The sequence below is a fragment of the Sinocyclocheilus anshuiensis genome, unplaced genomic scaffold, assembly GCF_001515605.1.
Source record: "Sinocyclocheilus anshuiensis isolate Anshui unplaced genomic scaffold, SAMN03320099.WGS_v1.1 scaffold67, whole genome shotgun sequence".
NCBI classification, from domain to species: Eukaryota; Metazoa; Chordata; class Actinopteri; order Cypriniformes; family Cyprinidae; genus Sinocyclocheilus; species Sinocyclocheilus anshuiensis.
Window position 1 is genome coordinate 2,602,172 of NW_015552546.1, and position 26,407 is coordinate 2,628,578.

The 26,407-nt window shown below is 36.1% G+C and overlaps 1 protein-coding gene across 5 annotated transcripts in view; it reads right to left on the bottom strand.

Annotated features, from left to right (window-relative positions):
- The window catches only part of LOC107664192 (proto-oncogene tyrosine-protein kinase Src), a 52,157-nt gene extending 27,357 nt beyond the window's left edge, over positions 1–24,800 (bottom strand). The window contains exons 1-2 of one of the 5 annotated variants that reach the window (XM_016454675.1): positions 24,723–24,800; positions 24,014–24,148 (exon numbers count right to left, since the gene is read on the bottom strand). The gene's annotated coding sequence lies outside the window, so the exon portion shown is untranslated. Of the gene's footprint in view, positions 1–6,961; positions 7,036–22,341; positions 22,581–24,013; positions 24,664–24,722 lie in introns of those variants that run through there. The other 4 variants (XM_016454677.1, XM_016454674.1, XM_016454679.1 and 1 more) reach the window with 4 other exon arrangements.
- Positions 24,801–26,407: the final 1,607 nt, after the last annotated feature.

The following is a 26,407-nucleotide window of genomic DNA, read 5'->3' on the forward strand; positions in this document are numbered from 1 at the left end:
AACAGATTGTCATTTAAAAATAAAAACACCATATTTTAATATATTTTATTAATACACATTTATATCAATACTATACATTTAAATATATAGAAAAATATAAAATATATATTACAGATATTTATACTCAGAGATTTATATATTATTTATTTATTTTTAAATAATAAACAAAATAATATTCTATTGCGACCATCCAGAACACCCAAGCAACCACTTATAGCACCACAGCAAATACATAGCAACACCCTGGCAAAAATCTTACCTTACTGATTACGGTTACCCATTATTTCTCAGTCATATGTAAAAAGCACAATGTGAGCTCAGCTGGGGCTCCTTCAGTTGGATAAAACAAAAGCGTCCATTGTTCTCAACCCATCAAGCCTTGCAATCTGGAGTGTGTAATACTGCAACTATTCACTCGTCTGTTGCTATGCAGCCTGTGATAATTCCTCTTTTTAAAGTCTCGTCTGACAAACCAAAACCATCTCTAAATTACACACAAGCATCCATAGAGTCTAAAACACCTGCAGAAACATGAAACTTCACACATTCAGAGCGGGTTAGCTGGCTGTCAGCTGACGTGTGAACGCTCTCGGCCGGACCTCCTGAGGACGAGGAAAACACCTGCAGACACCGAGCGAGAGAGAGTCCAATCCATGATGAAAGGTTTCGGATTCGCTTAATTATGCAGGAGGAAAGCCAGAGGATCACCAATCCCACATACTTCCCAGGGGTTTGAGCATAACAGGAATTACAACTCAGTTACAAAGTTTTTCTGTTGACCCGAGAGCCTTTCCTCCTTTCTGTTATCGGATAAAGTTATTTCTTGAACTCAATCTGTCAGCGGAGGCTGTGATTTGTGATGTAACAGCACCATAAAAACCTGTTCATGCAATCATTTCAGCCAAAATAACTATATAAAGCACCTGTTTGTTGGGCCACACTGGATCGTCATAACTGTCATATTCATAGCTGTTTTATCAGAGGATTTTATCCAAAGTGACTTTCACATGCTATGGAGCAAAGCATAAATCTATAGTGCTACCCACAAGTGTTATTTTATATACTATTGAAGTATTTTGAATTAGCTTTTATTATTATTATTATGATGATGTGTGAAAAATTACTAAAACCTAAATGAAAATTTAACAATAACAGCATTTTAAACTGCTCTTAACAATGAACACATATACATATATATATATATATATATATATAAATAATGCTATATTAAAATGATGTTTTCATATATGAAATATTATTTTGAACCGATATTTATGCCTGGTGTAAAAATTTAAATTGATATAAAAATTAAGAATAACAAGGTCTCTGACAAAAATGTTGATTTTTTAAATGCTAATGCAAATTGGTTTTGAAAATGATTGATACCGATATCCATAAAAATGCTTAATATCGGCACCGATAATCGGCCGACCAGTGTGTGTATGCACGTGTATGTGTATGTATGTATGTATGTATGTATGTGTATATATATATATATATATATAATTTTGTATGATTTAATATATAAAACAATTACTTGTATGAACACATTCAGATTTTTTTAATTTCACTGAAACGACAATGAAATTATGTGTGTGTATACACACACACAATATTTATAGCTTTTCTTGTTATATTTTCAGTTTATTTCAAGTTTAATTTGAAGATTAATTTTGTTATACATATATTTTAAAAATGTCATTTTTCTTTTTATATTTTTATCTAAAATTTTGCTTTATATATTTTTATATTGCTATTTAGCTTTCTATTTTTATTAAAGTTTTAGTAATTTAATAAATTTACAGCAACATTTTTCATTTTTATCTAAACAAAAACACTTTTAAATAGGTTTTAATTAACAAAACAGCACTGTTACCAAATTTTCAGTTTCATATTTTGTTTTAACCATTTACTGTCCACACTTAAGGTCTTGCTACTTAGTAACCTTGTAAAATCACCCATCCGTGACACTATTTGTAATGCTTTTCAAAGAGATGCTTGTGCTGCGAGGTGTGTTGACATACACACTTGAGGTCAAGTGTCTTCAATGTATACAACTCACAGATCGCTCCTTGTGTTGTTCGAACCTGCAAACCTTCCAACATGGAACTTTAACCACTACACCACCAATGTAAATACTCTTTATGTGGCACAATTCAGCTTATGCTTCCATTAGAAAACAAAAAAAGAGAGAAATCAATTGCAACAAGGTGGATGCAGTTCGAGTTTAGTCAATAGAGGTGAAATAATATTGAGACTTTGGAAAATAACTGGAAGGTCTTGATTACGTCGTCTTTTTTTACCCTTTGCACCATTTTCTCTCTTTTCCCATCACTGTCAGCCAACAGGTGCCAGAATGCCAAAGATATCTATCATGTTATTCCTGCATTTGCATGGTCAACATCAAATGTTTCATTAACTGTGGATAAGCCGCTTTGGTACGAGTTGTACGTCAGCGTCTAAGCCACAGAAAACATGTGGATGAAAGTGTTTAATTCACTTGAACTGGAAAAGCACCTGAAAGCACACTAGGCCGCAGGAGCAGAAAATAAAACTCACTCTCCAGTTTAGCAGCTGAGGTTGTCACGTTATGCACTGTTTTCCGCGGTCTCAGAGCTGCTATAACATCAACATTTTTATATAGCATGACCAATGCATGTGCCAAACAAGAAGCAAATGAATAAAATAGTTTGTCATCACACTTACAGTAAATAGAACCCAGGCAATTAAAATAAATCCTGAAGGTTACATTAAAATAATTAAACTTTTTTCAGTTGCCTGCCATCACCCTAAATGAGACTCATTCAGCTATTCATTCAAAAATTCTTATTGTTAGCTTTAGCACCAGAAAATAAGGTCCTGATTAAATAAATATAATATAAGATATAGTTATATTATATATTTAAACATTATAAACTACCATTCACTCTCTCTACTGTCGTATCTATAAAAATGCATAAAAAACCCATAAAAAAAAGAAGAGGAAAAAAAACTACCATTCAAAAGTTTGGGGTTGGTAAGATGTTTTTTTTTTTTATGTTTTTGAAAAAAGTATCCTAATGTTCACAATGACCAAGGCTACATTTATTTGTTCAAAAATATAGTAAAACCAGAAATATTGCATATTATTAAAGTTTTAATATATGTAATATGTGTTGAAAACAGTTGTGCTGCTTAATATTTTTGGCTCAAACTTTTTTAAAACCTAAAAAAAATTGGTTGAATAGAAAGTTCTAAAGAACAGTATTTATTTGAAATAGAAAATCTTTTGTGACATTTTGTGACAAGTCTTTACTGTCACTTTTGATCAATTTAAGGGATGCTTGATAATTAAAAGTATTCTTTTTTTTATTTTCTTTTTTTTTTAATCTAGGCCCACCTAACTTTTAAACGGAAGTGTATAACTACATGAGTTTTGGTTTAGCACTTACATTTTACAATATTAAAAATATTACACCACTAGTGAATGCAATACAAATATAAAAAGCTTTGAACTACTATCATGTCAGCAAACTTTATAGATGTGATAAATAAAGATTAGGAGTTTGGGTATATTGTATATTAACATGCTTATTGTTTTTAGTTAAAGTAAGGTTGGATGTTTTTCCACGCCACAGCATACCAATGGAGGTCTAATCCAGACGCTTGTTCTGTAATCACTACGCCATGATAACATTCCATCTGGGGCTCAACTCCAACTCGACAACTCCAAGACAAGACTGTAGCAATTACAGGACAAGAAGTCTGACTTGTGATGCATTTCCAGCTGAGGTGCTATAGCAGCCATTACCACTGGTCAGTTTTCTCCCTCAGGTTATCTGCGGTCATGGAGGAGTTTGAAGAGACTTCTGAAGAAGTTCATTAAGGTCGACATGTTTACAGCCAGCTACCTCAATAACACTTCAGTACAGATGTTTCTCACTGCCACAGAACACAAACATTACATGTTAACTATGTACAGTGGGACCATGCACTTGCAGAGCCAAGCAAATCTCTGAATGCAATGCAAGTCATTTGGGAAATTTTTGACTCAAATGGTGAAATGCATTAATGTAAAGCAGTGCTTCACAAACCCTGGACTGGCTTTGCTTCAGGACCAAGATTTTACATGGAAATCATGTTGCAACACAACATGAACCAAAACTGTTTACTGCAAAAAAGTACAAAAAAAAAAAAAAAAAAATCTAATTTAAGATATAGGTATTAATATTACCATGAACATGGTAAAATGTATCAAATTAAATATAATATAAAAATAATACATTCAAAATAATAATGTAAAAAGTTAATTATATAAAATATGAAAAAAATATTTTTAAAATTCGATAAAAAAAAATCTAAATATCTTATATATCTATTTTAATATTTTAAAAAATACATTTATTTATTTATTTTACATTAAAAAACTTTTTAAAAAAATGTGTGTTAACTGAAACAAAGCACAATGAAAAAAATGTTTCTTTCATCCAATTAAAACATTTTAGGGTATTGATTCACATCTATATTTTTTAACTTGAGCCAATGAAAAATAAATAACTTGCCCTAAGTTATTTATTTTTCATTGGCTCAAGTTAAAAAATATACATGTGAATCATTACCCTAAATTTTTTTAATTGGATGAATGAAACAGTTTTTTCAGTGCAGAAATAAAATAAAATAAAACTTAAACTGAAATAAAATGAAAATTATAAAATGTTGCCTTGGCAACTAACAGATAAGTTTAAGTTGTAGTAGTAAATCTACTAAAAATGACTACAAATATAAAAATACTACATTTAAAATAAAAAAAATAAAGCTCAATAAAAATCTAAATAAATAAAAAATAATAAAAATGAAATAACTAAACTAAACTAAAATGAAAACTGAAAATATAAAAAGTAAAGCTCAATAACAAAACAAAAAAAAATGACAGTGACAAAAAATATATAAACGGAGTAATGATGCTGAAAATTCAGCTTTGATCAATTAAATTACATTTTGAGATGTATTTAAAATAGAAAACTATTTTAAGCTATAGTAATATTTCACAATATTAATGTTTGAATGTATCTTTTAATCAAATAAATGTAGCCTCTGTGAGCATAAGAGACTTCTTTCAAAACACTTTTGCCCAGTAGTGTGTGTGTGTGTGTGTGTGTGTGTATGTATATATATATATATATATATATATATCCATCCTGCTGTCCTTGTGTAAGCTGAACTATTTGCTATTCATCACTAAAGCCGTGTTTACCCACTAACACAGAGAAAGATGGCGAGAGGATAGAGCTCAGGCTCCATGTTTACATTCCTCCTCCTCCTCCTCCTTCTCTTCTTCATGCATGCTTCCTTGTTACTGACACTTCAGTAAATCATTACACAGACTTTACAATACAGCATGTGTGCACTGCCTGCTCGAACCTGATCACTACCCCCTCGAAAACAAGAGAATCCTGACATACTGAACAACAGGCATGCACAGGAAGTCAAAGCTAACTTGATTTGAAGAGCTCTGAATGCAAACACACCCCACATACTGTCAGGACCTGACTCCCAGACCCAAACAGCGAGGCGGGAGGCGCTCCAGTCAATATTTACTCCATCTGAAGGGACCGGGTCAAGGATTGCCATGGAAGTGACCATTGGAATTCCAGGAGCGTCTGAGCAGATGAACGGGAAGGCAAGGGTCTTTGAGAGAGGTCGAAGGATCACGGCAAACAACCAGACGATCAGATAAGAACTCAGACTGCCTGTCTGGACGGGCTGCTTTTCAGCACAGGGTGATACTGGGTCGGTATTACTGCTCCCTTGACGAATCACAACACAAATGAATCGCCTGTCTACAGCTAGTCTCAGCCTCAGACGTCATGTTCACGGACTGTTGGCTAAACGTCTGATGCATATGGCACACAAAAGTGGAAACACTTCAGGAGTTTCAAAGTCGTCGTCGGATTGGTTGAATTATTGTGTCGCATTCTTTAACGTTCCGCCTGGAAACAAAGATGCCGTTGTCATGAGAAATCGAGTCCCCCCTCGAAATCGGGTCCGCTTAGGACCCTGAGTGATCCCATTGGCTCCACAAACGTTTAATGGGTATTATTTTTAGCGCCTGATTACAATTCCTGCAAAATCGCGCTTTGATTTATGTCGTTTGAACTTTGTTATAATGACCATTAATGTCTTTTAAATTACATGTTTCATACGCTAGTATCTGAAGCTATAGGTTGTGAAATCAAACATTTCTCGTTTTTATTTATTTTTTTTTTTTGTTAGCTCACGTACTAGCATAGCATACAGCTACCTGATTAGCCTGCTAGGTTAGCTTATACACCACGCATTTGCACTTACCATACATATATTCACAACGAAATAGTAACATAAGTGTTGACTTTTGATCAGGCATTTAAAACAGCTACCGCCTTGGTCCTAAGCGGACCCGATTTCGAGGGGGGACTCAATTTCTCATGACACCGTGACGCCAAACCCCCTCACGAAAGAAGAAAGCCGTCGTGTTTACAACTGTGACGACGAGCGCTTATTAGGATCAACTAACCGCTGGATTTTCAAAAGTATGTGAAATATTTAAAGTTTGCGCCACAGAATCTTTAAAATACTTCCGAGAGTTTTACACACTGGTTTGTTGTTGTGGCGACATTTCCACGCCCCGAAATGTGACGATGAACGAAACTAACTGTGATTGGTTGTTTGACATGTCGGTCAAACGGCCTCATGGGCGGTATTGGCCAATGAAAGCTGCTATGGATTCCAGACCTCCAGCCGTCAGTCTGAAGCTCTGGCTACGTGAGACTAGTCTACAGCTAGTGGCTTTGTATAACATCTGTGTGAAAATCAGTCCACATACACTGAGCCATGGAGCTCATATGGGAGGTAAGGGATCAAATCCGGCCAATTTTGTTTAATTAAACGTACAGATGCACGATATATCAGGACCAGAAATTAAATTATGTAATCATTTACTCACCATAATTTCATTCCAAACCCGTCTTTGTTCTGTAGAATGTGTTGTCTAACTTTCAAAATATTTTCTTTTGTGTACTGCAGAAGAAAGAATGTAAAAGGGTGTGTAAATGACAGAAATTGTATTTTTTAGCTGAATTATGCCTTTCAAATTTAATCTTTTAATAACAATAATAATTTAATAACTTAAATGTTATAATGTAATCTTTAGCAATCTTCAAAATTAATATCAATTTTTATTTAAAAACTGTATATTATAATGCCTAAATCAGTGTTATTGGTAAAAAAAACAAAAAACAAACTGAAAATATAGATTCTGTTCACTGAAATAAAGCAGAAATAAAATAAAACATAAATATTAGATGAAACATTTTATACAAAACCTATGTGCTGCCTTGGCAACTAACTGAAATAAATTATAGTTTAGGTTGAAGTACTAAAATTACAAAAAATAAAATAAAATAAATGAATTACAACAGAAATATATATAAATACAAATAAAATACTAATAAAAATGACAATTAATAAAAACAAAAAAACCATAATTAAAATGAAACCTGAAAATATAAAAAGTGTAACTAAAGAGAAATATATATATATATAACAATTAAAAATAATAAAATTACAAATAATATGAATGCAATAAAATTAATATAACTAAAAACTAGAAAAATAAACTGAAAGCTAAAAAATATGTTGATGATATATTAATAAATACCATGATAGTATATATAATAATACTAAAATAACACTGGTCTAAATTCACTTGTAGCATTTTAAAGTGATTGATTGACAAAATAGTATCAAATTTTAATATTTGATATTTCAATAAACAGCCATCTACCGGTTCCTGACCATAATCTGAAAATAATCAGTATCAGCCAGAATTTTTATATTGTGCATCCTAATAAAATGCTGTAAAGGTAAAAAATAACTAGTTTTATTCATTTTCCAAATAATATGTTATAATAATAACTATGGGTGCTTGCCCATAAAAAAGCTTGCTGCTACTTACCAAATTGCAAAAGTAATGACTGTTTTCATACACGTTTCCTAAATCTGTATCATGTATCATCTTATTTACGTACACCTATCATAGTTCACATCAGTCCACATTAAGCTGGGACACGAGAAAGTACTTAAACATGAAAAAAACTACATGCTTCAAAAGCAATAGTGATGCCTCTAAAATAACATTTCTAAAAACCTGTTCACCCCTTAATTGGCTGCCAACACACATGAAATCATTTACGGCTGAACGGAAGATATCTGGGCCGCCCGCTGTGCGGAGCGGAAGCTTCTCTCTTGAGCGTGTCTGTAATCAGCCACGTGCGTCAGATCAAGTGTGCGGCTTATATTTTACACGCTGAAGCTAGCGCGCTCCGACAGCATGTATTAATACATTTGCAAGTAAATGAATCAGAGTTTCTGTCGCTCATTTCCTTACTATATCACATCCGAACGTGTTCTGTCCTGCCCAAAACCTAAAGCAACTGTATTAAATCAACAGGGGATGCCATTACTTACACCCAAACAGATAAGTATTAATTGCATTTGAATTGCTTTCACATGCAAACAGACTTAAATATTACAGATACTAAACTGATATGTGTAACGGTGTATGACATTTTAATAGGACATTTGAATGATTTTATTTGTTACAACAGATGCAATGAAGTCATATGTCAGTAATTGCATTTCACTTAATGCCACCAAGCAGTGAATATTTTATGCACAAGCACAAAGTACTGCGACTGTAACATTTTGCTTTTGGTTTACAATGTGATCATGTCGTCACCTGCCATCACCGGTTTATTTCAATCTTAAAATGGCATATGTGGAATAAAGAAACTGGGAGTGTCTCTTATTTTCCTCTGCTGAACTTGGCACACCTTGTATTCGCAAACCTTTCATTTGAACTGATGTTATTCACTCGAATAGCATGTATTTCCAGTGCTAAAAGCTACAAAACAAAGCCTGTTTCCCTAATCAAATTAAGGGCTAAAAAGGAAAACATTGCATGGAGGTAAATCCAATAATCCAGGAAAAACATTTTGATGTTAATTCACAGAAAGCCCACGGGCTGTAATCTCTCCATGACCAGTGACAGGATCGGCAGATACTAATCACTGCATTACCAGCCATACTAGCATTTTTAGTACTGGCCAGTATGAAAGGGATGAGATTCTGCTACATTTATGCCATTATAAAAGCATATTTGCGAGGTTATCAGTGGGCAGGACTGCTTTACATCATTTACACTTGAGAATGCAGAGGGGGGAAAAAACGGGGTACTGTGAAAACACAGCAGGACACGTCAAGTTGAGACATGGATGTAGTTGCTGTTACAGTAAAGGGTGTTAAACCATTTTTTTCCTCCATTTTTCAAAGAAAATTACTTTACAGAAAATGCCACCATGATGCAAGGCTGTTGTGGGTGGTTGTAGGTTTAACTATGAGCAACAGAGCATGAGTGGATGAATGTACGAGGGGAACAGGTCCCACCCACTTTATCCGCAGCATTTGAAGTACTTTCCCTATTATTTTTTCCCATTAGGATTAAAATAAAAAGCCTTCATTAAAGAGTTATAAGCCACAATCTAAAAAATCCAACCCAATTGCTTGGTTGAGTAAATTGGGTCAATTTATGGGTTATTTTTTCAGTGTTTGGGTAGTTGTTGTGTTACCCAGATCCTATTGATTTTGAGTTATTTATCGAGTTATTTAAGTTTTTGCGTCCTCTTCAGGAGAGAGCAATTCTAAGCGCCATCAAATTGATGCATTTCTTTGGTAAAATACGGGTTTGTGTATGTTTTATTTTATCTACAAAATCGTTACGGTGTTGGATATTGTTCAAGTTTATGCAAAGCATCATACAGGGGCGCAATGTGAGTCACCTAAACGAGTGTCACGTCGGTCTTTTTGCGTGATGGAAAGGCTGATGCTTTGCAGAAAATAAATGATTTTATTCATAAAGATACAGAATATAAATACTCTGGATGTTAAAATATGTCTTTAGAGCTGTTCACTGTTTGTTTACAGGCAGGTTATGGAGTCAGTCACAGCATATTTCGGCTATGAGTGAAACGCAGGGTGCCGGTTTAAATATAGGTAATATGTATGGCCTACATATAAAAACTATATAAAATGTGACCCTGGAGTCTTAAGTCGCTTGGGTATATTTTTAGCAATAACCAAAAAACATTGTATGGGTCAAAATTATCGATTTTTCTTTTATGCCAAAAATCATTAGGATATTAAGTAAAGATCATGTTCCATGAAGATATTTTGTAAATTTCCTACTGTAAATATATCAAAACTTAATTTTTGGTTAGTAATATGCATTGCTAAGGACTTAATTTGGACAACTTTAAAGGTGATTTTCTCAATATTTTATCATAGTTTAACAATCTCGTTGCTCAAAGTAGGTCTGTATTTAAAGGTTTTGGAGTTATGGTTAAAAATCAATTCCCCATTGAAAAAAATGAACAGGATTTTTATTTCCGGAACCCGACTTTTGCACTCTATAGTAACAGCAATGCAAACACAAATTATTATTTTCAAACAGGTTTCCCAAGCAAACCTGTCCTAATTCGCGCTACTGGTTGATCCAGAGGCTGACCTGTCAAACTACTCCAATTATGACGTGAAAATGGCATGAAAAGTTACACTGTTTATACTCAAATCAAATTAATCTGATATCACACGTTTGTGTTAGATAAGGCGTTGTTCAGTCTGACATTCTGAGGACTACAATGAAAACTGGCACATTTGTATTTTCTAATAGAGTGTGAAAATGCACATCTCTTGAGTCTGGATAGTCAGACAATTTCACCCTGATTCAGCTAACGGCATTCTGCAAAAAGATGATGCATTTTAAAAAGCAACATAACACTTTCATTACACCAAATTGAACCTGCTTTGCAAATTACACTGTGTCCATATGAGCTGACAATGTTCTGAAACACCATGTACCTGCCTTTGATTAATCATATCCTGCATAGCAAATCTGAGCAGTATTTTTGCTGCTTTGCATGAAAGGTGTGGTAGGATTACACATCACAAAGGCACATGCATGAATAAACATGGCTTTGCGTATGTGTTTGTATGTTACGCTACAACAGGTCATGCATTTTCAAAGTCTGAGTAGCAAACATTCAGGCCAACAACTACAACTGCAAAAGCCAACAAATTTGAAAGTGGCCCCAATGATTCATGCCTAGCAAACTTATCGCTCACCGTCCAGCTGTCTTGTTACTAGATGACACGAAAGCACTGTGGAATTCATGCTGAAAGTAAGAAGCCTGTGTAAAAATAAAACCTGCTTCATAACAAAACCATTTTCTTGGCTACAGAGAGCTCACGAAGAGGTGTTAGTATGTGTGTACAGTATAAACACATCACATTCTCTAAAGTCTGAGCCGAGATATCTTGAGGAGAACTGCAGGGCATCGTAAACTTCATGATGAAACTCAGTTCTTGGGAGAATCACACGAAAACAGTCAACAATGTCCTGGTTATAGTTCATCCACAGAAAAAAAAAAAATGTTTTTTTTTCCTCTCTCTCTTTTGGAACGTGAAGTCATAATTTGCGTAGCTTTTAGTATTATTTTACAATAAATAATGCACTATCCTAGTTTTTTTTCTTTTTAATTTTAGATTTAAAAAAAAAAGTTTTAAATTTGGTTGTCTTATTAATTTTTATTTTTTATATAATTTTTTATTTTTTTTAAATATTTTATTTTCATTTTATTTTAATTAGGCTGTTTATTTTATTTCATTGACTTTATTTTATTATTATTATTATTATTATTATTATTATTATTATTAATAATAATAATAATAATAATAATAATAATAATAATAATAATAATAAGACAAGCCATTTGAGCCATTTGGATATGTCCTGACCAAACTTTTTAACAGGAAGCTCGTCACTACAGGAAAGAAAATGGCACTATTTTCTGAACTTGAGAAAACATTTACTCGCACTTGTGTGCTGCAGCATTACTGTCAGATCCAATATAGTCGGCACAGCATCCTCTTTTATTTCAATGTTTCTGAAAATCCTGTGTTGAATTGTACCTTGTTTGTAAACGAATCCACTGTAAAATAAGTGAACAAAGGAGCAAGTTCTTATAACGCAGTCTGGAACTTCATTAAAAATAAAGTTCATCAACTCTTTCCTAACGCTGGGATCAGGAGGAGGTCAATGCAAAGGCTATGTTTCCTCAACTTGGCACTGCAAAGTGTCGTCTTGTCTTCCGAGTCACCTTTATCGTTTGATTTCTGCATAGACCTGCGTTCACCGCTCGTTATTTACACTAAGTGCGCAAATTGGTGGGCGGAGCTAAACAGGCAGCGATGTAGAAGCAGGCGTTGATATTCTTCTGCAGAAGCGGTGTTTATCCACACTATTACGTCATAAAGTGGCACATTCCACAAGCTGTCGTTTTGGCAGATTGGCTTCAATATAAGCTGTTTTTAGACTAACAAGTGCGGTTTGAGTTCTAAAAATTACAGGATGTTTTTAAAAGCACAATGACCTCTTAAATGTCAAAATTTCTAGGGAATTTTGATTTCTCAGTTCATGACCCCTTTAAAAGATTCTCTGACATTCAGCACAGATGCATTTTAGTACTTAGAATTTATGAAGAAAATGTGCTTAGTTGTCATGACAAAATGCAAAAAAACACATTTTCTTTATGCTAATTATTTCTTATTCAGGGTAAAACTTGAATTTCATCTGTGAAATTCAGCTTATGAAGCTGCAATGAATTAAAATGTAGCACATTCACCTTTCTGTATTTAGAATTTATGAAGAAAATGTGCTTAAATGTCATAAAACTAGTGCAAAAATTTTACGGTTTCCAAATATAGGCTTTGTTTTCTTTAAGCAAAATATTTCTTACTTATTTTCAGGGTAAAACCTGAACATGAAATTCACCTTATAAGGCTGTGATGACTTAAAATTACCCGTGAGCCCAGAAAACCAACAAATATGAAAGATTGCGCCATATGGCTGAAATATATACCAGTGCTGGTAATTAATAGGCTGGTTTATTGCATTTGCATTCAACGTTCTTGATCCTACAGCAACGCCAGTGAGTCACGCTCCTACGGTCTCCTGCTGTCATCTGTAAACAATCATACGAGCATGCTTCTTTCCTGCATCTAAATATGGTCATGGTGTGTGTGCAAAGAGCAGAGATCTGCGGTCAGGAGTATTAGAGAGAAACAAGGGCGGCTGGGGGATGTGTGTGTGTGTGTGCGAGTGATACTGTGAGAGAGTGGAAGAGATACACGGATCCTTTGGGGTTTATCTTTCCCCTGATGAAAAACGAAAGAAGCATCTGTTTCTTTCACAGCCAGGCGTGTAGCATGTGGACAAAACTATACTTTCACAAATGACCGATTTTTTTAACTCGGTCGCCCTTTCTCACTCTTTCTGCGGCGAAGCCTCTTCCCACGAAGGCGTGGAATGAAGATACAGCCAAAGAGAGTCGGCTCGCAGATTAAAAATGGAGCATCACATTTATCCGCCGGCACATTACGAGAGATAAGCGTTACCTCCAAGTCTAAGCCCTTCTAAGGAAGAGGGAGTCTATGTGAAACTTGTAGATGACCCTCTTTGCATCCTTCTGTTCTGGCAATTTCGTTATTGAAGGGAACATTTCAATGAATGTCAGCCCGGCACAGGTCAATAGCTTGCGATTTGCTTGGATTCCCATGATTCAGAGCTCCTGTTTTTCTGTGCAAGACATTGTTAGAGCGAAAGGGTTGAAAAAATGGGTCACTTTGCATATGGCTACTTACTAAGCCCATACGAAATTTACATGTTTTCTGCAGATTGTTGGGGGAAATTTGTGGAATTTGCAGAAAGGATGAATTGAAATGACTACACTCACATAGTTAAGTGGAATCATTAATCAGCCAAAAATCCAAACAAAAAGAACTGAATGAACAAAAGGCAGGGGATATTTAGAATTTTGTGAAAAAAGACAGACGTTCAAATTCTGCAGAATTATGCAATGCTTACTTACTTTATTGTCCTACTTATTACAAGCCATTACACATATAAAGGGAGTGTTTATTTTCAAAAGAAATTAATACTTTTTTTCAGCAAGGACGCATTAAATTGATCAGAAAATAATGTTTTAAAAATGTATATTTCCAATATATTAGTTAGTTTCCATAAAAATATTAGTTTACAAACAAATATGAAGCAGCACAACTGTTTTCAATTTTGATAATGATAAGAATTTTTTCTTGAGCTGCAAATCAGCATATTAGAATGATTTCTGAAGGATCATGTGACACTGAAGACTGGAGTAATGATGCTGAAAATTCAGCTTTGCATCATGGGAATAAATTACATTTTAAAATATATTCAAATAGAAAACAGTTATTTTTAATTGTAATAATATTTCACTGTTTTACTGTATTTGTGATCAAATAAATGCAGCCTTGGTGAACAGAAGAGACTTCTTTCAAAAACCGTAATGTATGTTCACCGTATTGGCAGATCACTCCTCCCTGCAGCAGTTCTGGAATGCAGGCCGCATGAAGAGACGAGTCCTAACATCTTTCCATCTCTCACACACCCAGGGCAGGCTGAAGTCACAGAGATGAGCCCATAGGGCACACATTCCATTATTTTACCATACGTGTTATCAGTCTTAATTTTCCCTTGAGTCTGGAATGTCTTCTCTATCGGCTACAAAGAATGCGTTTTACAATATTAGCGAGGAACCATTTCTCTGCTATATCAACTGCAACACCATTAAACATCCAACCTTGTTTGTTTTCAACTGCCATTTCAAAACTTCCAAGGGTTCTAAACCTTTAATCAAACCAACCAGATTCAAGATGAGTTATAACATTGTTTTTAAATAGCTTTTGCTAAGTCAAATATTGCAGAGAACCTGCCGTGGCCCTCACAACTCACCACAGCAATGCTTGCCGTATTTATCACAGTGACTTCTCTAAATGGTGGATCTCACGTCAGGATTGTGGGTAGTCTGGCACACCAAATGACATACAAACTCTCTGCACCCACATTGTACAATACACTCAACTAGTGCTGGGTGGTATGACAAAAAATGTATATCACGGTATTTTTCAAAATTATACCGGTTTCACGGTACATGGCGGTATTTTTTTTTTCATGCATGACCGGGTGTTAACCATATTTTCTACTGAGATATTCTATGGAACTGGACAGTTGCTAAATCTAGTGCTAAAGTCACGCTCATGTGTGTGAGATGCGGGAGCTGATGGAAGGGGGCGGTGGATATTTGTGGCGGTCAATGTGGATATTGTGGATGAGTTCTGTGTCATCACATTCTATTAGTTCTACAGCTTCAGTTTCGGAACTTTCACGCTTAGTAACACATACAGCTGTTCCCTCACCACAGTGCAACAGTGACAAGGGACCCCTTTCAAACAGTGTCGCGTTCCGAACATTGTTTAAGCAACATGCACCGGTATTGCGTTATTCATATTACGCATAATAATTATAATTATATAATTATATAGTATAATTCATATCATAACAAAAATAAACACCGGCATTCGGTATGAACCGGTATACCACCCAGCACTACACTTACTTGTTGTTTTTTAGTGTGAACACACTACTCGCACTACAAAATATTGTAGAATTTGGAATTAGGCAGATGCTTTTATTTCAAACCTTGATGGTATACAGTGTATCAGTGCATGCACTCCCTGGCAATTGAACCCATCACCTTGGTGTTGCTAGCACTAATTAAGCTACGATTATGCAGGACGCACCTCGGGAATTCTGAAGCTAAACACAAAGCGTATAAATGGTTAAAACACTGTAACTTATGGCCTTTGCTGAAAAGTATTACATTTAAAATAAATGGAATGATATTTTGGCTATTTGGGGATTTTTCGAATGATAACCATATTCACTTGACCCACTGATGGAGTTGCTAGTTCTTTTAATCAATACAGAAAAAAAACAACAGCTTTGACAATGGATAATGAACGTTTCCCAGTTTTCCCAATCAGTTTCCCATTTTTTTGGTAAATAAATAAACATTCTTCTGTAATTCTATGCATTTTCATCCATTTTGCTAGCTTTCAACTTCTAAAAAATCAATTCTGGTCAAGTACTAGTTTACGCAATATTACAAAAAATCTGAAAAGTTGGATGGGATGTAGAGGTTTAGAAGAAAAACAATAATCAGCAATATTATTGATTTAACTGCACTGACAATATTGGGTAAGAACAAAACTTGAATTAAACTAAGCTGGATAATGACTCCACAACATTCAAACTGATATTGAACTGAATTCAATCAACATTTAACTAACCTGACTTGAATAATGGCACTTTTATCTTTTGTAGAGCTGCTTTACAGCTGAAATGGAATTATTGATATATTTAACTGCATTAATGCTGTTATTTTCCAGTGTATTTATGTAAAGCTGTTTCGAAACAAACTGTACTGCATAAAGCGCTTCATAAATAAATGCGACTTGACTTTTGGTATTGTGCTGCTATGGTCTACACCTGCCTCTTCATGTCTTAAGTTATGCTGTAGCCACAGTCACATTCTGCAAGCAAGTCAGGGCATGACCCATCGGCACAGCCAACACTCAGAATCAGCTGATTACTTGAAAAAAAGACTGGGTTCCACATTCGATCACCTTTGAACTTACTCTGGAAATTAAAAAAGGAAACAGACATGACTAAAGAAAGAAGGCTGCTGAATCTTCTCATTCAATGAAGAGGGCAGAAGAAGCCACAAGCATGGTGATGTTTCCTTCACGTGCACCAAAACAACGGGCAATCAAATGCCCAAATGGATGATCCATGATTCATTAGACATAACAGCCTCTGACCCTCCGCATTTCCATAACAGACTTGAGGAGAGCGACCAAACAGTGAAGCGATTTCCATTACAGCTCACACTACTGTTTAAATATTCAAATGGCACACAAAGAGAAGAACTTCCTTTAAAAAGATGCTCTGCCGGCATATTCGCGTTTAACGGGGAATTCCAAACGTCTGCTGCACGGGCATGTGATTCTGAGAGGTTTGGGATTTTTAGGCTTTTCTGGATTTTAGGTCAGGACGCCACTAAGCATTTTCCTTCAGGATCAGGAGATAATGAGAAAACCTCTTTAATATTCACGCACAAATTAATATTCAGTAGCCTGTGAACTGAGTGAACCTAACGCTAGCGTCTTCTGAACTCTCAGATGAAACAAAAACCTACAACAACTTCATCTCTATATAAAACACCCCCCAAGCGGTCTCGGTTGTTCACATGCACTATTTTTTTCCATGCTGAAATATGTGGGTGTATGTACACAAGACCACAACAGCCCTAGACAACCACGACACCAAAGAAGGTGAAATGGGATCTTTACCACAAGGATGAATTAATGAATATAAGTCTTCCTGTCTTGATAAATATCAAAGATGTCGAAAACATTCAATTATCACATGTGTCAGATATTACAGATATCTTATTTCAATAACAATTCAAATACAAAGCAACTCAAATACACTTAATTCAAATACAAAGCAAATACATGACAGTTTTGGCAGGTTTTTTTTTTTGAAAAAGGGTAATAAAATTTACAAATACAGTAGTTGTTTTTCTTGTAAAATTGGAGTGAATATTCTGGCAAATAAATGTATTATGGATTAAAGATTACAATGGATTATGGATTATAAATACACTGTAAAATATAGCTGCAAACAGCGATGACAGGCCCAAGCCCCCACAGTTTTCGGCTAAAAATTTAAAGTGAAGTTTTAATAAAACAAGCAAGTGAAGGAAACCGTTTCTCTATTGACTTTAGAGAGTGTAGAATTTATAACGATTAAAAATTGATCCGTGAGAGTCTGTTCAATAGGGATTTAATGGGTTAGCAAGCAAAACTTTGTAAATATGCTGTTCCAAAGAAATTCAAGTGAGCAAAACGATGTAGACTGGAATCTGCAAACTTTTTATACACCGTTTTAGATCTGCAGATTTAAATATGGTAAAACACTGATTTTATATGGTTAATAGGGGTGTAACGATACACGCATCGTGTACCGAACGGTTCACGGGTAAATTCCAAATGGAAGTGATCATCCCTATCCCCTTGGAGTGGGGACTTTGGAGTGAGCAGGGCACGTGCGTGCCATTATGTAGTCATTTGGAATGTACTTGGCAAAGGGAGCGATGTAACCCGTGAACCGTTCAGTACACAATACGCGTACCATTACACCCCTAATTGTTAAATATGGTTAATGTGTAGAATCGTGTTAACAGCATTCAAATTCTGTTTATCTTTATGCAAAGTTAAGCATGCACAGATTGCATGTGGGTCTAGATGTCACCTCTGACCTTACAAACTACTGGATAGTTTCTTCACATTTGAGTCATTTCTAACCTCACCAAGGCCCATTATAACAGTTTCACTTAACAGGCTGTAAGCAGTTTAGATATCATGACTACAAGACTAAGACTCAACAGATAAGCTATTTTTGAGATAAAAATGTCCAAAACTTAAAACAGTCATCAGCTTTTAGTAAACAGCATTCAGACATTAATTTGGACGGGTGCACAAAGCCCGTTCAAGAGTCCACATCAATGGCTGAGCTGAGTGGCACTTTATAATCATACAGGCCTACTTAATAATAAAAATCCCATCCATCCTTGTTCTCCTGTCACATAACGGAGGGAGAGAACAGAGGGAGGATTGAATCGAGACGTGAAGCATCTGTGGCCTCGCTTGCAAGGTTAACAGGAAGTGCCCCTGAACTCTGTGCGGACACAGTAGCGCTGTGTTCCCCCGAATGGACCACCACCACCACGTCCTCCATTCAAATGACATCAGATGAGGACAGATGGGTCCACTGCCGTAAGAGTTCGGAGGGGTCACCCTCTTTAATCTCTTACCAGTGACCAAAAATGGGTTGCAGACACATTGAGTGATGATAATTAATAAAGTCAAGCTACAGTATATAAAGCAAAGATGTGAGTGATAGAAGTACAGGCCATTTAATAGGTTTTCAATGGTTTAGCCAACAAAACTGTAAATATGCTGTCCCAAATTTAAATATGGTAAAACAATGGTTTCATATCGGTAAATACAGGTAAACGTATGTTTAAAATTTCAAGAACAGCATTTAAATGGTTCTCAACTTTATGCATGACCTTTGACCTTACAAACTACAGGATAGACTGACTGTAGCTACATCCATCCTTCACATCCTGTTTTGAGTCAAATTGAAAGTGCCTATTCAAACTGACTGATGACTTGCTTAAGAGAACGTTTCTGCACCAACTAGAGATCCTATGAGCGATGAGATACAGGGGTCAACCGTTTATCAGCCTGGCCAATTATCGGAGCCGATATTAAGCATTTTAATGGTTATCGGTCATTTTCAAAACTGATTTGCCAATAAAACAATTTAAAAGCATTTAAAGAAAGTTTTTGCCAGAGCCCTTATTATTCTTAATATTAGTTTTAATTTTTACACCAGATATACATGTCGGTTATCGGTCTACTTGATCTGTAATAATCCTTATCGGCCCTGAAAAACATCTCATTATGGAGTCAACCGATATCACAATCAACAAGTTTCAAGCTCAATGGCAATCCAACAGTTCATGTTAAGTATGTCAGGCTGGCAAGCTCCTCTCAGAGAAGTTGCATCTCCTCTAAATAAGCCACTGCCATCAAAGCTTTGTAATAAATGCAACACCTTTAGTGATAAATTTCAAGACAATTATTTTAATTGTTTGTCTACACATATGCAGACAAATGTCTTTAGCTCAATAAATGGTCACTGTGACTTCATATTCTGAATGATACACACTATAATTAGAAGTTTGAAAACATCTCAGAGGAGAAAAAATTAATCAAAAAGCAACCAACATTTTTCACAGGAAAAAAAAGCTAAATTTTTCATTTACGAATGAATTTGCACAACTGTCCTTGAGCATTGGAACTAATTAAATGCATAACTGGGACAGAGCAACAGAACATGGAGAGGCAGCTACATGCAACAACAGAAGTTAGCCGTCTGCTGCATTAAAAATTTAATAAGATCTGTGGGTGTCCACAGCAAATCTCGGCTGCATTGTCCAAACCCAGAGAGGCCGATAGCGTGACCATTAAAAATGCAAATTTCTTTTGCCAATCACACAAAAAGTGGCGCTTGTTAAATCACGTGTGAAGTACAGGCATAAGGGTCTATTGTAATCTCATATCAAGAGTTTATACACACACTAAAAGGGTGGTGATAGAGTTTCCTGTGATCTCAACACCATCCATCAATCAACAGATGATTCTGAAAATAAAATATTAAATAAATAAAACAAACATATACATTTTAAAGTGTATTTATACTTATATATTACTAATTACTAATATCATAATTAATACTATATTATTATACATTATTTTATATTATATTTAATACAGTTTTTATGCATTGTAAGATTTTCCAATGAAATATTTTTGACAATTAGACATTCAAATTGCAAAACCAAAAAGTGAATGTATTCACCATACATTCAAGACATTCCAGTAATTACTATCATGAAAAAAAAAACATGTATATGTAAAATTATTTTATATGGAAAGATTAACATTTATGGGAGATTTCAGTAAGATACGAAATAATCGATCTCTCTCATACATCTTAGAGGCTCAAGTGATAATTTGGTCAAAAGGCTTCCCAAAATTTCAGTCTAAGGGAGTCTCTCTGTTGTCCTCTGGTTCTCCCTCTCTCGACTAATCGTGCCACCCGTTCACATAATAGCATTTCAAAAGATGAAGCCACTTTTTATTGCATGCCAATTCTCAAAGGCAGTCAACAGAAACAAGCGCGTCATTCATAACGGAGCCCAAAGCCCAGTGTATCACTCTTCACAGACAGAGGGTCCCAGTGAAGGGAGGACAAAGGCCCCACTGCATCGGCACGTTACCAATTAACAGGAATTTTGCCTTAAAAGGCCGCTTTTCCAATGATCTTACTTGAAGCCGACTTAAACTTCCATGGCTTTCACTGAAAGGCATTCACAGAATTCCGAAAGGCATTAAGGCCACTTCATGGGTTCTGGGCCCCTTCTTCAAGAGCCCTCAATGGTGTTATGAGCACGTCTAATTAGGAGCATCAGTCCCTCCTCATGAAAGCACCCATAAGGACCATCAACAGCCACGGGCAATGCAGAGAAACAACAGATGAACACACTGATGACGGATGCATTAGCTAATTGCTCCAAATCACTATAGGATAAACAGCTCATTGGAATAAACACTAGTACAAGATTTAAGAGAATACTTTAAAGTTATCAGATGCTCACTCATTACAGCATTTCAGTTCTGAGTCTTGTGTTAGATTTCTTTATTGGTGGTGCTTATTGGGTTGGGATTCGAACAAACCCCTAACTCAAAAAATTGTTACAGACATGGATGATTCCTCAAATCAGCTTTTTAGGTAAATGCATTCTATTAGCCTACTTTTCAAAATGACTGGACTTTTAAATGTTCACCTGACGGACAATAAAAAGGGTGGTGGTGGTGGGGGGGGGGTGACATACGCACACCTACTTCAATGAAAAATCACATTTGCACTGCAAATCCATTCTGCTAAACCCTAAGATTAACATTGACACTGAGACTTTTTGGCAAAGACTCAACATGGCAAAGTGCCCGGGATAACCAGGATGTACAGCAACAGAACTGGAATTTATTCAAATTAAATGTAAGTCAACAGAGAAGTTGAAACCCAAAGATAAACACAAAAATGGCTGCTTTACCAGCCACTGTTGTGCTCTAGTTCTCAAACCAAAGATGATGCGCTAAACATTCAAGTGAGGTTGATGGTTAAAGATGCACTCTTAAAAATAAAGGTTCAGAAGAAGAACAATTTTTAGTAAACAGTTCTTAAAGTACCATTTTTTCTTGGTGTAAAGAACATGAATAATCTAAAGAACCCCTTTTCATTATTAAGAACCTTTTGTGGAATGGAAAGATTCCATGGATTTAAAAAGGTTCTTAATGGAACTATTAATGCCAATAGAGAATCTTTATTGAGTGTACTCTTGTTTTTCACAGCAATGCCATAGAAGAACCATTTTGGCTTCTCCGGAGAACCTTTTAGTGAACAGTTCTTAAAAGAACCATTTTTTCTTAGTCTAAAAAACATTTACTCTAATAACCCATTTTTTCCACTATAAAGAACCTTTTGTGTAATGGAAAGATTCTACAGAACTAAAAGGTTCTTTATGGAACCATAGATGCTAAATTGAGAACCTTTATTTTTAAGAGTGCAGCCTTCCAAACATTCAAACCAGGGATGATTTGTTTAGTACAAACCACGCTCTCACTTTCACTTACCTAAGTGCATTTTGCCATGAAGAACGAGGAGGCTGGGAAAACGAAACACTGAGGACAGCAAGTGTGGGCGAGGGCTTTCTACCAAGATGAGAAGTAGCAAACTAACAAATTATAGCTCAGCTCTATGCTCAAACTCCCCTGATATGATTTCTAAGGCTCTAAACCCATGACTTACAGTTTTGTAAAGAGAATATCTGCAAATGTAAAGCCCCTTAATCTACTGTAAAATGATGCAAGGTGTTTCTCATAAAAAAACACTATATGGAGAGAAAAAAAAACATGACTACATTAGTGGACATCACAATTCATGCCATGCACATGTCTGAAAAAGCCTAAAAATTACCAACCCAATCTCACGAGAATACTATTTTACAAGTTTAATTTGTACAATGTGATTCATAGGAATACATACAATTTTTCGAAGGTCCACACCTGAACATAACCTTCAATGGGGCGTGAACATAAAACAAAAACAAACAAATGAGATTGTATGAATTTATACAAATCAGCCACAAATTTGTCAAAACATAAAATTGTTGCCATGAGAGTGTGTTGAAATAAGTTGATTCAAGCCGATTATGGCTTTCTTACATTTAAAGATGTCCAAAAATAGGAATTAAACACTCATGCCTTATAGCAAACTCAACATTTAGAGATTTGAGTCATCTTGAGTGGGAGAACCATAATCCCAAACACCGCCAACAAATCAGGCTAGAACTTCTCTTTAGTTCACTGAAGAGGTTCACTGGCTGACTGCCATGTGCAGGAGGCATTAGATAGATAGATAGATAGATAGATAGATAGATAGATAGATAGATAGATACGGTCTGATTAATCAATCTATCACTAACACATTTCATTAAAAGTAGAAAAAGAAGCAAGTACTGAAAGAAGTAAACAACACTCCATCAACAATCTTCGTCTCAGATGTTTCTACTAAACAGATAAATGAGAGAATAGTTGTACACATCTATAAAATGAATGTGGATAGCAGATATGATTTGGTCTGAGAAATATTTGAGTTCATATTGGACTGTCGGTCATGTAATTTTGGCAATATGAACACAGTTTGAGACATTGTTGAGATCTGCAACTCCAGAGGAGACACGCGAAATTACTGGCGTGTTTTTCCTCAGGAGAAACATCTGAGAAGCTCTTTATTTATTCCCAATATTGTCTAGAAGAAACAACCGACATAGTAGAGAAAAATCGGGATCTGATTTGCAGTTTTCCTTTCCTACAGGAAGATCTAGTTCAGGTGTGACGTAAAAAAAAAAAAAAAAAAAGACAAATTCAGACTTGTCCTTTACAGGACTTCGGCTAGTTTAGTCATTTGAAACAGCTCACCATTGCGGTTGTTTGTCACACAAATAGATCAATAATCATACGAATTGCATCTGATTTAAATGGAAAACATCACGAGCATTTGTCGTTGTTGAGACACAATCTTACAGTCCTTTTAAACCGGCGGATCGGAGAAAAAAATACCCGGATTTATAAACACCATGGACAAATAATCGGCATGGACTTCGTTTTAAACAAAATGCCATAACGTTTATATATTTCATCAACCGGAAATGTGATTAAATTCACCTTGAGCTCTTTTTAATCTGAACGCCCAGCAAAAAATATACTAGCCTATATAAAAATAGCCAAATCCAGTCGTACTCACCTTGTCGAGAACCACGAATGGGGTGTGAATAAAATCCTTTCGTTTTCCGGTTGCTCTGCTCGACCTTTGAGTTACTGTTTTCGCTGTATGAATGACCGAGGCTCAGCTTTCCACAGTCAATACCGCTGACCGGCTCTGACAGAAGAAATGAAACGGTTAGTGCGTGTTCATGACGGGGGTTGCCTGGGAATGCGCACAGCTGCAAGAGTCATCGTTAATAACAATGTCACGCCGGAAACAATGAATATATCCAGCGTCACGATCAAACGCGATCGGGGATGATCTGATGCCTGGATACGCAGCAGTAGCTTATGTCGTCCCTGAGAAACCGCGCACGGCCGAAGGCGAAGCCGAGACCCATGACACCCATATGATGATGGAAACTGGAAAGGCAGCAGGAAGGGCAGGGCGCTTTGACGTGACACTGTTTTACTACGTTACACTTGACTAGCAGAGACAAGTCTGCAACAGCAGGAGAGAAAGAGAGAGAGAGAGAGAGAGCCTGGAATGGGGTTCATCATGACTCTGTGGAGAATTTAAGGTAACTGGGCCACCTATTGCTGGATCTGGGGCACCCGAAACGTCATTTTGAGATTGCTCAGTGCAAAATAAATAAATAAAAATTACATAAATACAAATGTATACATGGCTTACATTCACAATGTAAATAAATAAATAAATATAAGGTGTAAACAGGGCAAATACTGACAAATAGAAATGTAAGTGGGGTTTCGCTTTTGAACAAATCTGTCGTTCGAACGAATCATTTAAAGCAGGGGTGGGCAAACTTGGCCCTTCCAGGCCACTTTCCTTCAGAGTTTAGCTCCAACCCTAATCAAACACACCTGAACCAGCTAATCATTGTCAGGTGAGTCATATCAGGGTTGGATCAAATCTCTGCAGGAAAGTGGCCAGGAAGGGCCAAGTTTGCCCATCACTGGTTTAAAGGGTTAGTTCAGGGGTAGGCAAGTTCAGTCCTAGAGAGCCTCAGTCCTAGAGAGCCGCAGTCCTGCAGAGTTCAGCTCCAACCCTAATCAAACACACCTGAACAAGCTAATCAATGTCTTCAGGATTACTAAGGCTATAGGCAGGTGAGTTTTGTTTTCAGGGTTGGAGCTGAACTCTGCAGGACTGCGGCTCTCTAGGACCGAACTTGCCTACCTCTGGGTTAGTTCATCCAAAAAAGAAATTAGCCCATTATTTACTCAGCAGTGAGGAATGCAGTGGAGAAAACAAAACAAAACAACGGTCACGAATTAGAAGTGCAAAACAAGGATTTCGATATAAGCCAAGAGGAGACTGATTTTCCTTTGCTAAAGTAAGGAAACTTAGCTTCCTTTGCTTCTGTAAACAAACGTTGGTTTTCGTGAGACTCAAGACGTGCATGCGCTACGCCTACGTCCTTGACCTACATCATCCGCCCGGAAAGGCTGTCGTGTACAACTGTTAGCGCAAGCTAGAGAAAAGTGATTATTATGTTTTAAATATGGATATTTTTCTTACAAAAACACATCGATTCGCTACAGGAGGCCTTTATTCAGGAGGCCTTGTAAGTGTGCAAGACTGTCCCAGGTCTTAAAAACGCCAGAGCGCAGTGCCCTTAACACACACTAAATCCACACTATCTCGAATAGCGCTCCGGAGTGGTATACGAGGCTTAGCATATCCCATCATGCATCATGTTGTGGAAATAAATCGTGAGACTTTTTGCCGAGATCTCGTGAGAGGTCATGGAAACCTTTCCAATGTATGTGAAATATTAATAATAATATTAATAATAATTAGATATTACATATAATTTGGTAGTAAAACAAAGAGTTGCATGTTTTAATTGTGCAAATGAGTAATAATAATAATTAATAATAATTAATTACATTTATATAGTGCTTTTCTAGGCACTCAAAGCGCTTTACATTGTCAGGGGGTCTCTCCTCATCCACCACCAGTGTGCAGCATCCACCTGGATGATGCAACGGCAGACATAGTGCGCCAGAACGCCCACCACACACAAGCTTATTGGTGGAGAGGAGACAGAGTAATGAAGCCAATCAGTAGAGATGGGGATTGTTAGGAGGCCATGATGGTCAGAGGCCAATGGGCGAATTTGGCCAGGATGCCGAGGTCACACCTCTACTCTTTTCGAAAGACATCCTGGGATTTTTAATGACCACAGAGAGTCAGGACCTCGGTACAGGGTGATATGGCTGCTTGCATGCCATGTAGTGGTATAATTATTTTGTGATATAGTAGTGGTGATAATTATTTGGTACAACATTTGCAACTGCTTTTTATCACTAGAAGCGCCACAAAATTAAATCGTGCCATCTGTTATAGGGACTACTGAACAGACATTTAGAAGTTGATTTTAAAATGCAAAGTATTGAAAATAAAAAT